This window comes from Myiozetetes cayanensis, unplaced genomic scaffold, assembly GCF_022539395.1.
Source record: "Myiozetetes cayanensis isolate MyiCay16 unplaced genomic scaffold, myiCay2020 scf9, whole genome shotgun sequence".
Taxonomy (NCBI): Eukaryota; Metazoa; Chordata; class Aves; order Passeriformes; family Tyrannidae; genus Myiozetetes; species Myiozetetes cayanensis.
The window spans coordinates 36,893,016-36,905,788 of NW_026088185.1; the positions used below are offsets into that span (position 1 = coordinate 36,893,016).

At 44.2% G+C, this 12,773-nt stretch overlaps 1 protein-coding gene across 5 annotated transcripts in view; it reads left to right on the top strand.

The window, feature by feature from the left end:
- Positions 1 to 12,773, top strand: part of LYPD6B (LY6/PLAUR domain containing 6B) — a 47,749-nt gene that overhangs the window by 8,860 nt on the left and 26,116 nt on the right. The window contains exon 1 of one of the 5 annotated variants that reach the window (XM_050339720.1): positions 11,183 to 11,237. The exons of 3 other annotated variants lie outside the window; for them this stretch is intronic. The gene's annotated coding sequence lies outside the window, so the exon portion shown is untranslated. Of the gene's footprint in view, positions 1 to 11,182; positions 11,249 to 12,773 lie in introns of those variants that run through there. One more of the 5 variants, XM_050339722.1, reaches the window with a different exon arrangement.

Sequence of the window (12,773 nt, forward strand, 5' to 3'; positions counted from 1 at the left end):
CAGTGCTCACCACCCTCCCAGCCAAGAATTCCCAGTATCCCACCTAACCCTGCCCTCTGGCAGTGGGAAGCCATTCCCTGTGTCCTGTCCCTCCAGACCCTTGTGAACAGTCTCTCTCCATCTTCCTTGTAGCTCCTTCAGGTACTGGAAGGCCACAGTTAGGTCACCCCAAAGCCTTTTCTTTTCCAGGCTCAACAATCCCAACCCTCTCAGACTTTCCTCATAGGAGAGGTGCACAACAGTCCTCGTGGGTCCCTGCCAAGTCAGGATATTCCTGCTAAGCAGACTTTATTTTCAAAATCATGACCATAACAGTTTATACAATTTATGGGTTTGTCTTGCAGTGAATCCAAACACAACCCCTTTGTGTTTATATACAATATAGTTATAATAAATATATAGCAGCTTTGAGTGGTGACATTAAATTGAACTGGGAACTTCTGGAACCAAAAATATGAGCTTGAGCAAGAGATCCCTGCTCAGGGTGAGCGGTGAATTCACCTTCTGTGTCCTGCACGCTGTGAACACTGAAAATAGATGATCCTTGCTGCGTTTGTCGTTCGTTTATTTTTGCTGTGAGTCCTTTTGTACTTACCACAGTGTGTCCTTCCAGTCCTTGCCAGCTGCAGTCATTCCTGGTTGGAGGATTTATTGGTTTGGTTTTTTTTTTAATAAACTCTTGAGAGGTAAGATTTATCCATCCCACCTCCTTGCCAGAATTCAGGAGTCCATTCACTCAGGGCAGTTCCTGAGCTATTGTGAATACCCTGAGGGAATGCTCTGCTAGGCTTTACTCCCTTTCCTGACCAGCATGGACTTCAGCAATGCCCTGAGGATTTGACAAATGGCTGGCTGATGGGAAAGAATTGTTTGCTGAATAGTTTGAAGCCAGGTTTCAGACGTACAAAAAAATACCTCACTAAGAATTACCAGGAGAGGAAGAAAAGGCCTTTAAAAAAGGATAGTTATGAAATGTGGATTTTTTTTTTTTGTTGTTGATACAGAGGTTTCTTGCCTTTCCTTATTTATACCAAAAGGTATGCAGGATAACAGAAATCATATCAAATAATTTCATGCCTTTTTTTCTTTTTTTCCTGTGTTATGTAACAGATGTAGAGATCAGAATTTGGTGCATTGACTGTAGAGAGCTGGGACAGCTGACCTGATCTGATCAGAGGCATTTTTCATATCATATATCATGTCATGTCTTTTTCCCCAGTAAAACCTGAGGTAGCTGTTGCTCAGGGAATGGCTGGGCATTGATCTGCTGATGGGAGTGTTGAGTGATTGCCTCTGCACCACTTATTAAACTGCCTTTTCTCTTTATTTTCAGTAAGGCACTTCTAAAAAAATGCTTTCTGGAGTGTCAGACATCCCATAACAATTGATCCCCCCCCGGACCTCTTGTTTTGGTGTTTTGGCTGCTCTTGGATTTCCAAACCACCAAATCCCATCCCTTCCTTGCAAAATCAGACCTTTAAAGCCTTTGGGAATTGCAGCTGTAGGGTGGGATGCTGCCTCCTGAAAAGCTGGATGACAAAACTACCCTTGGATTGGAAGAAGATGTGTTTTCACTTCTTTTTGGAAAAGCACAGGGCAAAAGCACAGCTCTTCTGATGCCTCAATTCAAGGGAAAAAATGCTCCAAGAGCTGCAGAAGGGGTCAGGTTTTTAAGCAGGTGGCAGATCTTTTGAACAAATCCATACAGAAATATAATGAGAGAAGGTCCAGGGAATCAAAATGGAACAGGGCCACTCTTAGCTGGTTTTAAAGGTTGTTCTGTCTTGGAAAAGAAAAAAAAAAATGTCCAAATACTGGAAAATGCCATTGGACACACGAATTTATTAATGAACACTCTTTGTATCCCACTGTCATGCCAGAGGAAGGACAATTAGGGACAGATCCTGGGATTTTGAAGGCTGAGTGGATGAATTGTGCACAACCCTGATAGTCCCAGAGATGCAGGTGGGGTAGTTTTGGGCAGGGCAGAGGGAGGAGGAAACATTTCCTCTCCTTTCTTTGCTTTGGGCGGCCTTGCATTATTTCTGGGGACTGCTCTGACTTCAGCATTCAGAAATGAGGGGGCCAAAAAATGTGGGGTTTTTTTAGGATTGACCTGAAGGCCTGGAAGTCTTGGGAAGGATTCACTCTGAGGATTCACTCCATTATCAGGGAAATGGTCCCATGGCCATTAAATCCGTGAAACCTGGCAGTTGGTGCCTGGAATTCAAACTCTTGGACACCATGAGAACATGGTGATTCCACAGGGAAGGCTACAAAGACCTGATCAAAATAAGAATCCAGGATCTTTCAGGCTCTGTCTGGATGTGCACTCAGGAAAATAAATAGAGCTGATAGACTTGTGCTGTCATATGATTCCTAAATTGCTTTAAAATATTTTATTAATTATGTTAATATTTTACATGGGTATTTTAGCTGTGGAGTTCTATGTATGCTGGAAGACTTTTGTCCTTTCAAAGTACAGATAAGTTAACCCTCTTGTTATTTCTAAGGTTTGGGGGGTGGTTAAAGCCACATTCCCATCTTCTTTCGGTATTGCCAAAAACGTGGCATTGCTTCAGTGCCCATGTGAAAGTCCAGTTTGCACCACTCTTCCCACAGAAGGTTTCCTTCATTCTGTGTGGATATAAACCCTTTTTTACTGTCAGCAAATTCCCAGGTAGCTAGAAAGTGATGTGTTTATTAAAGGCACACTTCTCTGTGTGGCTTTGTGGTAGTTTGACCACCCAAAGCAATTGCTGAGTGGTGAACTCCTGCAAGAAGAACGTGGAACTGCAAAGGAATCTTTGCCTGGGTGCTTAGCTGCCAAAATAAAGATCTGCTCTGAGTTGTCAGAATGTTCTCTCAACTAGTTCAACCCATGTTTACAACCTTGCCTGTGGTTAACCACCCCTAGATAAGATCATGGACTGTCTCCCCGTGAGTGCTCACAGGTGAGGGGTTGATGATACAATTCACATTTAAATTAATCTGCTTTGTGCTTTATTTTTTTTTTTCATTGTCTCTGGCTCCGAGGGGAGCTTGCTTTGCTGTGAGGAATGTTATCAGTTTATTAAAAGTTTCTCAAAATAATCCACTGTAGGTGGGAAGGTGAGGATTGGCCTTCTTGCTCTGCACTGCCCTGTTTCCCTGCAGTGCTTCCAGAAAAAAAGGCTTCGGTGGTTGAGGCTGCTCTGGTAAATGTGTTAAACCACATGTCTGGACATATGCAAGACATGAAACCTGAAACTTGGCAGTTTCTGCACTTTTAAGTCAACAGAGCTAAAAGCAGCCACAGGACATCTCTTTGACTGTTGTTCCTGTTTCTTAGTTATCAAGGGAAAGTAGAATTTATTTCAAGCACTACCCTAATCTGGGCTATTAGTGTAAATCTTCTTCAATTCTCCCTAAAGTTTATCAGGTTAAAAGTGATATTTGAGCTGGAGCATTTGGGGTTTGCCATCAGGGTCATCGTGTTTTAGTGCTGCTTATTCTACCAGAGAAATCACAGTGTATATATGTGTATGTGTGTGTAGAAACTGTATGAAATTTATATGGAAACTAGTATTAAACTTGTTATGAAATGAATTAGTAGCAATTAAATTAGCTAGGCAGGTGAGGGGGTTATCCTCCACCACTGCAGAATTGCTCTGCAGAACAATTAGTGGCTGCTTTTAGCTCTGTTGACTTAAAGGTGTAGAACAAACCTGAAAAATAATAATACTTGCAGCTGAGTTTCTAGGTAACCTTTTGGGGGATAAAGTTCTTATGTTTTCCCAGTTGAGACTGGGCATTTAAATCAAGAACTTTGTTAGGAACACCTGGAGCATTTGATTAATCCCCCAAACAATGGCAGGAGTAGGAATTGTGTGGATTGGGGCAAGTGTCTTTCATTTTCATCTCTCTGCTTGGTTGTAGCTTTTTTTGATCTCTTCCTCATGTGCTCTGCCAGATAATTTGATTCAGACTGTGCATAAGATTTACATTTCTTTGGGCAGCCTCAGCACTTGATTTCCAGACAGGGCAGAAACAGCTGGACTGGGAGCTGTTCCATAATCCCTGGGTGAAGAATGCTCCCTCCCATGGGATGGCTATAATAGGGTGATTGTTTTTAAAGGTGGCCACTGGATTCTGACCCACTGGAAACTGGAGGTTTCCACCTGCAGGGAATTTACTTGTTTGGAGCTACTGCCTTGCTGGGAGGAGGCACATTCAGCTCTTCTGGCACTTCAGCCAGCCTGACTTAAGCTTCATTTATTTCTCTATTAATATGAGATAAAACAATTAAAAAAGCACAGATCTTGTGAGGAGCAGCTGAGGGAGCTGGGGGGGCTCATCCTGGAGAAAAGGAGGCTCAGGGGGACCTTCTGGCTCTGCAATCCCTGAAAGGAGGGGGGAGCCGGGGGGGTTCGGGCTCTGCTCCCAGAGAACAGGGACAGGAGGAGAGGGAACGGCTCCAGCTGTGCCAGGTTGGATATTAAGGAAAATTTCGACATGGAAAGCCCTGGAATAGGTTTTCCCAGGGCAGTGGTGGAGTCTCCATCCCTGGAGGGATTCCAAAGCCGTGTGGTTGTGTCACCTGGGGACGTGGGTCAGTGGGTGGCCTTGGCAGTGCTGGGGGATGGTTGGACTCAAAGATCTTAGAGGACTTTTCCACCTTCAGCAATTCCAGTCCTTATTCCAGACCTCTTAAGAAAGGGCTGTTGGTGAGCCTGGGTTTTCGAGAACACCATTTCCTCGCCAGCTTCTCCCTCTGTGTCTTACATCACACTTTGTTTCTCTCCAGAATGGTCTTGGTGCTGAGATGCACGTGCTGAACGAAGTGCCTGGGATGCTGTGTGGGATTTGGCACCCTGGCTGTGAGGAATTCTGCTGGGAGATGCCCTGGCCCATTCCCAGCACATGCAGTTCCCACAGACAACCTGGAAATGGGTGGGGTTGACGTGAGCAGTAGCAGCAAGAAAGGTCTGAAGCTGAGATTGCCTTCTGGAATGGCAGCTCATCAAAGGGCCAGGGAAATCTATAAAAGGAGCAATAAAGTTGCTTTGAAAAGTTTCGGGTTTACTCATTTTACTACTGCGGGAAGATGCTTGTAATGTGTATACACCTAAAACGGTGGTTTGTAGTGGGGATACATTCACAGAAAGTGCATGTTCTTTGAAGAAGTAGGTAAGGGGAAATCCCTCCAGAGCTCTTCTAGTAACTGTGCTCCTGCAAATGGGTTGTTTTTCTTCAGGGAGAATTTTAAACTCTGCTTATTTGGGTTTCTTTAACTGAATTCTTTCCTTTGTGTAAAGGATGCAGCAGTTAATCAACTTCTGAGTCTGCTTGGAAGAGGGTTAATTGTTAATCACTATCACCAATACTCAGAAGTGCCTCAACTCATTTGGAGAAATGCATTTTTTCCTGCATGGTTTCCACAGTCTGCTCTAATAGACATCGATTGTACAGCTTTGCCATGTGTCTAAATCCCTGAAAACTCTGACAGGTTTTGAAAATAGCCCTTAGAACAGCACTGAAATCCAGGAAATGCCACATGGAGCTCTAACATCGGTGGTTTGTGTGCTTTACTAATAACAGGGAATTCACAGCCAGCTGTCAAGGGCTCCATTCTACCTGTGGGAAGCTGCCTGGGGCTATGCAGGAGAGGGAGGATGGGGAAATACAGGTTTTTAAAGCAGGACTCTCTTAGAAATACGGAGCTTTATTCTGGTTTACCAGAGGCAGTTTATCTTCACTGAGACTGCAGATGTTTTATATGCCAAAGTCATTGGATAGAGGAGTTGATAAGGGAAACAAAGCCTGGAATGCAGGTTTTCCTCCTCCCCGGTGATTCTGTGCTCTGTGTGTGTGTGTGGAGTTTCTCCCTGTGTGTGTGTTTAGTTTCCCTGTGTGTGTGTGTGAAGTTTTTCCCTGTGTGTGTGTGTGGATTTTTTCCCTCTGTGTGTGTGGATTTTTTCTCTGTGTGTGTGGATTTTTTCCCTGTGTGTGTGTGGAGTTTTTCCCTGTGTGTGTGTGGAGTTTTTCCCTGTGTGTGTGTGGAGTTTTTCTCTGTGTGTGTGGAGTTTTTCTCCCTCTGGGTGTAGTTTTTCCCTCTGTGTGTAGTTTCTCCCTGTGTTTGTGTGTAGTTTCCCTGTGTGTGTTTGCAGCTTCTCCCTGTGTGTGTTTGGTCTTCCTGTCTGCAGGATGGACCTTTGATGTTCCCTGCAAGGCTGTATCAGTTTCCACAAGAGAGATCAAGGGCTTTCCCCTAGAAATGAACCCACAGGTTGATAGAACACTCTCTTGGAGGGCCCATGGTCTGAATCTCAGCAGGAATTCACCCAGATTTCCCACATCTGAGCCAAAGTGTTGCCTGACCCCCGTTGAACAGAGCTCCCACGAGGGGCACAGCCCCTACCACCAATTATCCCCTCCCCAGGAGTGATGGAATCTGCTCTGGGTGCCATCTGGAGCAAACCCCTTCGGAGGAAGCCCTCAAGAAGGGCTTGTGAATACAAGTGTGAGCCTAAGGTGGAAGATAGGGTGGAAAGCTGCTCAGGCCTGTCAAACCTGGGCGTGCCTGAAAGCTAAATTTCGTGGGATTACAGAATGGAAAACTTTGAGGAGCATGGGGATTCCTGGTAGCAGCTGTGAGGGTGAATGGGAAGTTTGCACTTCTTTGTAACTGTGATTTTTTTTTTTTTTTTTCCAATTTGTTTTTTAAAACCCAAGTTGCTTTGGTGGATATAAAATCGGGTGCTTGGAAAACTTTGCTGGTTAATGTCAGTAAAAAAAAGAATGGTGTCAACCCATCCCATCAAAATCAGCCCAACTCTCCAGTGTCCAATCACAGAAGTGATTTCTGATGGTGGATTTATGTCTAGGACTCCACTGGAGTTTGGTTTAAGGCTTTTCTTGTCCCTCTGTGTTTGTGAAAAAGGACTTAAATTTGAAGGATTGGCGGGTTGTGCTTGGCTGCGTTTTCACATCCTGTGAATGAAACACCCGGATATCTTTCTCTGCTGGAGGATTGACCTGTCGTTGCAGTGACCAGTGGTTTAGAAAGCTGGAATTTTTGTTTTCTATTTTAATAGCAAAGCCTGAGGCTGTGAATGTGTGTCGTGCAGTGCGATACCCCCCAGTGCACCAGACATGAAAACTCACTGTGCCTGTAGCTATATTAGGATGTTAAATACCAGGGTTATTAATCTTTCCTCGCCTCAGAAACTCTTAGTCCGTGTATTAATGTGTTTTTGTATCGGATTTAATTGCTCAGACTTGTAACAACTCAAAACCTTGAGATCCTCTTTCCCACTCAGTCTTGAGAAATCGGTCCCGTGGAAAAGCAGCGAGGGGTTGTTTGGGTTGGGTTACATTTTCCACGGCTCATCTGTGGGTTTATAAAGGAGTGCAGACCAAGGCTCAGACTGGGGCAGGGATTTTCCAAAAGTAAATAAGCAGCCAGGAGTGATGCTGGGAAAGGAATTGCAGAGTTACGGCTTCCTGCGCTTTTAACTCGAATCGTGTCAGCACCGTATTTGCTATCTGAAAGAAATTACCACAATAAAACACCTTAATGTTTACCTTAACATAATAAAGGAAGGTGTTTCTAACAATAAAATGTGATTAGACCCGTGGAAGAAATAAATAGTTGCTAAATTAGCATCAGAGGAAGGCCAAGTGTACCTTTTATTAAAGGTTTGGCTTTCACGTTGTGTAAGCTCAAGGCAGCAAAGCTTATTTTTAAGAGGTTAAAAAAAAAAATAAAAATTCAAAGGTTAGAAAAATGTTTAAAAGGTTTTGACATTCAATCTGTCATCATTGTCTTCTCAGGAATGCACATGTTTAAAAGAAAAAAAAGGCAAAAGGAGAGGTTCTGTTGAATGACATTGATCTTCTTTGGAGTTCTCCTTGGGATTTCTGCTCATTAAGCTCCTGACATGGAAACAGAGTTAAAAAGGCTGAGCCCTGTGACATGAGATGCAGCTTTTAGACTTGTCAGCAGGTCTAGCAATAAAATATGGACTGAACTTGGGGTTTGTTCCTTTTTTTTTTTTTTAACAGCAAGAGGCAATATTTGCAAATGGTAGTGCAGCAGTGGGAGAGGAGAGTTGACAGAAGAGACAGCACAGGGGACATAAATCATATACTCTGTATATTTTCTCTTTTAAAAAAAGCACGAGGGAACAACTGTGTGGTTGGAATAAATTCAATTGCTGCCTCTAATGCCAAGATGAGGAATTCATTACCAGAATCATCACTGGATAATGGGAAAAGAGAAGGAATCTTCACTTATTTATTTTTATGTCGTGTCAGAAGCAGCTCAAGGCCTCGTGTGCCCAGAACGAGAGGGCTGGTGATGTAACCACAGAGCAGCAGCTTCTCTGTGGGGGTTTTTGGAAGTTTCTGTGCAGTTTTGGCAGAGTTTGGTGGCCTGTTAATAGACTGTAGCTGTTCCTTTAGGGGGTACCTGTGGTGGCAGAAGTGCTTTGATTTGTGCAAACTGCATAGTGGAATGGATTTGAGTTGGTTTTTTTTTCTTTATTTGATGTTATGCTGAGCTTGCTTAGGAAAAACAAATTAGAATACCTGGTTCTTACATGACCATCCTCTTCTTTTTGAATAATTTTTCTTTAATATGGTTTTCTGGTACTTATTTATACCCATCTAGAAGAAAGCCAAGTGCTTTTTTGTTTAACCCTTTGTTTGACACCCAGTGTTCTGCCTGAACTGCTGCCCCTTGTCACCAAATTCCCTGTGGCCTCTTACAAGGCAGCACTGGAAGTATTTTGCACGGGTTTTTTTGGGCTGTTATTTGTGAATTCCACGCCTTAATTTGTATTATGGACATGGAAGCAGATCGGGGCAATCAAAGCGTTTTAAATTCATGCCTGCTTATTTTTTAATTTGAGGAGGGAAAAAAAATCCCAAACCACCAAAACAACAACCTTTCTATTTTGAATGTGTAGCAAATCCTTAGCAGAGATTAAATTCTAATACATTTTTATTCTGTAATAGAGTGGGGACGTGTTTGTAGTGGAATTAATTTTCGTGCCAAGTGGGGACCAGGAGGTTTCCCTGGGGCTTGCCAGGGGTGAAGGGGCCTCAGCAAGTGTCTGGATGGAGACTGTGAAATTAAAGAGACATCTCGTGCTGGAACCTTCTTTTTAAATTAACCTGCAGCAAGTGCAAGGCTTCAGACCCCGTTTGAAGTGGAGTTGGGACACAGAAATCAAAATCAATCAAATTCTGATCTCTGGTGCTCTGTTCTTGTTTAGCTCCACTCAGAGAACATCAAGGGGGTTGGCAAAGCCGTGGAGAAGTAGGTGACACTGGTCTGAAGTGTTGCTTAAATCCACACTCAGCCTTTTTGCCCTGCATTTTCTCACTGTTTTCAGGTTGCTGAAGAGTAAAAAAAACCAACAACTTGGCGATCTGGGAAATGTATGGGAGTGATGATGCTGGTTGGGTCTGGCAGCTTGTCCAAGTCCAAGGCTGTGATCACAGGGACAATCCTGGTGCTGGGAATCTCTGCAGAGCTGAGCAGCTGATGCACCCTGTAGTTTCTTAAATTATATGTGCATGGGACAAAAAGGAGATCCTTCTCCCTTCTGGGAAATGACAGATGACTTGCACTTTTCCTGGTCCACCAGTCACCCCCCTGTGCTGAAAATAGTATTTTCCAAGTCCTGAAGTGCATGTTTTATGTAAGGAATTATTAAGCAAAGTAAAATAAGGGATTTATTTGCTGCTTCTCCAGGAGAGCAGGGCTCCATCACACCCAAAGCTGACTTGGGAAGACAAACACCATCACTTTGAACATCTCCCCCTCCCTTTTCTTCCCCCATTTTATATGCTGAGCATGATGCCATGTGATCTGGAATATCCCTTTGGTCTGTTGGAATCAGTTCTCCAGGCTGTTCCCCCGCCCCGAAATTCTTGTGCACCCCCAGTCCCACTTACTGTTAGAAAAATTCTGTAAGCACTGCTCAGCAACAGCTGAAAAATCTGTGTTTTCAGCACTGTTTGGGTCATAAATCCAAAGCATTGCACCTTCTGAGCTACTAAAAATATATATATATATAAAACTGTCCCAGCACAACCCCACTTGCATCTGCTGATGTTTTGTTTTAGATTCCTGTTAATCTCAGCGTGTTTTACATCACTGGTGCTTCCATCACTTGAAAACCCAACCAAGCACGGACTCCTTTTGCTGGGTAATTCTCCTCCCCCTGCCCTTCCTTCTTCACTTGTCTACATCAAACCCTGGTTCCACATTTCCAACCCAAAGCAGCCTTTTCCCCAGGGATTAAAACTCTCCTCCGAGGACTTTTTCATGTTCTTTTTAATCTGAGGAGTTTCTCCTCTCTTGAAGTGTCAGGAACCGATGTTAAAACCATGTGCTTGTTGTTTATTTTGATGTGGAGGGGTTGTTTATTTTGATGTGGAGGGGTTTGTTTATTTTGATGTGGAGGGGGTTGTTTATTTTGATGTGGAGGTTTTTTCTCCCAGCCTGAAGTGAGCATTACACGCCCCTGTTTTACTTCCCAGGAAAACAAGGATGCGGCGTCTTTTCATGGCACGAAAGGAAACAATTGTTCCCGAGTCCTCATTATACTCTCCTGGGCTCTAAATAAACCACCCCCACCCTCCCCGAGTTGTCCCGAATAACAGCCAATTAAAAAAACGTGCTTCAAACGAAAATGGGATTTATGTGAGTGGGAAAAGAGGGGTCCTTATGCTTGATGTGGTTCAGGCACAAAGAGTGTGACCTACAGGTGTTGGGTATCCCGTAATTCCACTTGGCTCTGGGCCATTAAATTAGCCACCCTGCTTGCTTTTTTTTTTTGTTCCTGCTGGGAAAATTGCAAATGCAGGGAGGACATTGATTCCAGACAGAGTCCCATTGTTTATCATTAAACTGTGCCAAGGACTTATCAGATGCCGTGTAATGAGCCCCCCCCCCATCCCCCCTTCTCTTAGGGATGCTTTGGGGCTGAAAAGGAGTTGCTAACAATTATTATTGGCTTTCATTTTCTTGGGGTAATTTTAAAGGAGGAAATTAAAAAAAAAAAAATTGAAAATTCTATTTTTAACTCTTTTACCTGGTCTGTCAGAGGACACACCCACCCTAAATGGGATTTTTAAGCATTTGTCTGGGGCAGGTAATGATTTCTTACCATTAATATTGTGTTTCCCAGGTGTTGTGGCTCAGGGATTGTCGCTTTTTCCCCATCCATGTGCCAGCTCTGCAGGTATGGGCTCGGTAAGGAAACTGATCCATTAAAAAAAAAAATCAGGGGAAAAAAAAAATCCCCCAGCACGACCAGAGAGTGACAGGTGAAAATGTGTGTAGGTGAGGTGAGTTAAAGGCTCAGTGCTGCCAAAAAGATCCTCTCCGCTTTCCCTGCTCTCCAATTCCTTCTTTCCCCCCCTCCTCACTTCAGTCCATCCACCCTCCTGCTCCCTCCACCTTCCTTTCCCTTTTCCCTTTCCCCTTTTCCCTTTCCTTTTCCCTCTTTCCTTTTCCCTTTTCCCTTTTCCCTTTTCCCTTTTCCCTTTCCCCTTTCCCTTCCCTTCCTCTTCCCTTTCCCTTTCCCTTCCTTTCCCCTTTCCTTTCCCCTTTCCCTCTTCCCCTTTCCCCTTTCCCTTCCTTCCCTTTCCCCCTTCCCTCTTCCCTTCCCTTTCCTCCTTTCCCTTCCCCTTTCCCTTCCCTTCCCCTTCCCCTTTCCCCTTTCCTCTTCCCCCTTTCCCTTCCCCTTTCCTTTCCTTTCCCCTTCCCTTCCCCTTTCCCTCTTCCCTTTCCCCTTTCCCTTCCCCTTTCCCTTTCCCCTTCCCTTTCCCCTTTCCCTTTCCCCTCTCTCCCCTTTCCCCTTTCCCTTTCCCCTTTCCCTTTCCCCTTTCCCTTTCCCTTTCCCTTTCCCCTTTCCCTTTCCCTTTCCCTTTCCCTTTCCTTCTCCCTTCTCCCCTTCCTTTCCACAAAGCCTTGAGGCCAGAGGATGCTCCTGCAAGGAGTAAATTAGTGGAGCTTCCAGCTACTCCTCGACCAGGATTTTTCCGACTCCGTGGCCTCTTTCAACTCTTCTTCTGCCCGGAGTCCCCAGCCAGGGTGGCAGCTTGGGCAGGGCATCAAATGGGCACTGAAAAGGCAGTGGGGCTCTTTGGGAGCTCAGGGAAATCATCAGGGCTACCCCCAGCCTATAGAAATAAATAGAAATTAAAATAAAATAAAAAATAAAATTCACTTTAAACCAGGCTGGGGAAAGCCTCGATAACAATCTTTCCCTGAACTGCTCCTCAGGCAATGGTGTGAGGGTCTGCTTGGGATACCCTTTGAGGTGGCAATTTGTAAGATTTTCTGCCTGACTGCCCAGAGTGTTCTGATTTTAGAAGTCAGGTATTCCATCAGCTCTAAAAGTTTGCTCTCACTGACACAATTACAGGTGGTTTCCAAGACTGTGAGTGAATTAGGCATCTCTGCTTTCCCCTTGGTGTCTCTGGGGGGGATAGAACATACTGGGTATATATTCAGTGGGTGTTTTAAGTGTAACATTGCTGATTTGTCAATTATAAAAGGCAGCAAAAAGGGCTTTCAAGAGTTAATTTGGGGCTTGGAGCAACCTGGTCTAGTGCAAAGTGTCCCTGCCCATGGCAGGGGGCTTGGAATTAGATGAACTTTAAGCTCCCTTCCAACCCAAACCATTCTATAATTTGAATTTTTAAAAGCCCACCTTAAATTGTTATTCGTTTCCTGTGAGAAGCATCATGTTAGAAGTCCTAGAAATCGCTTT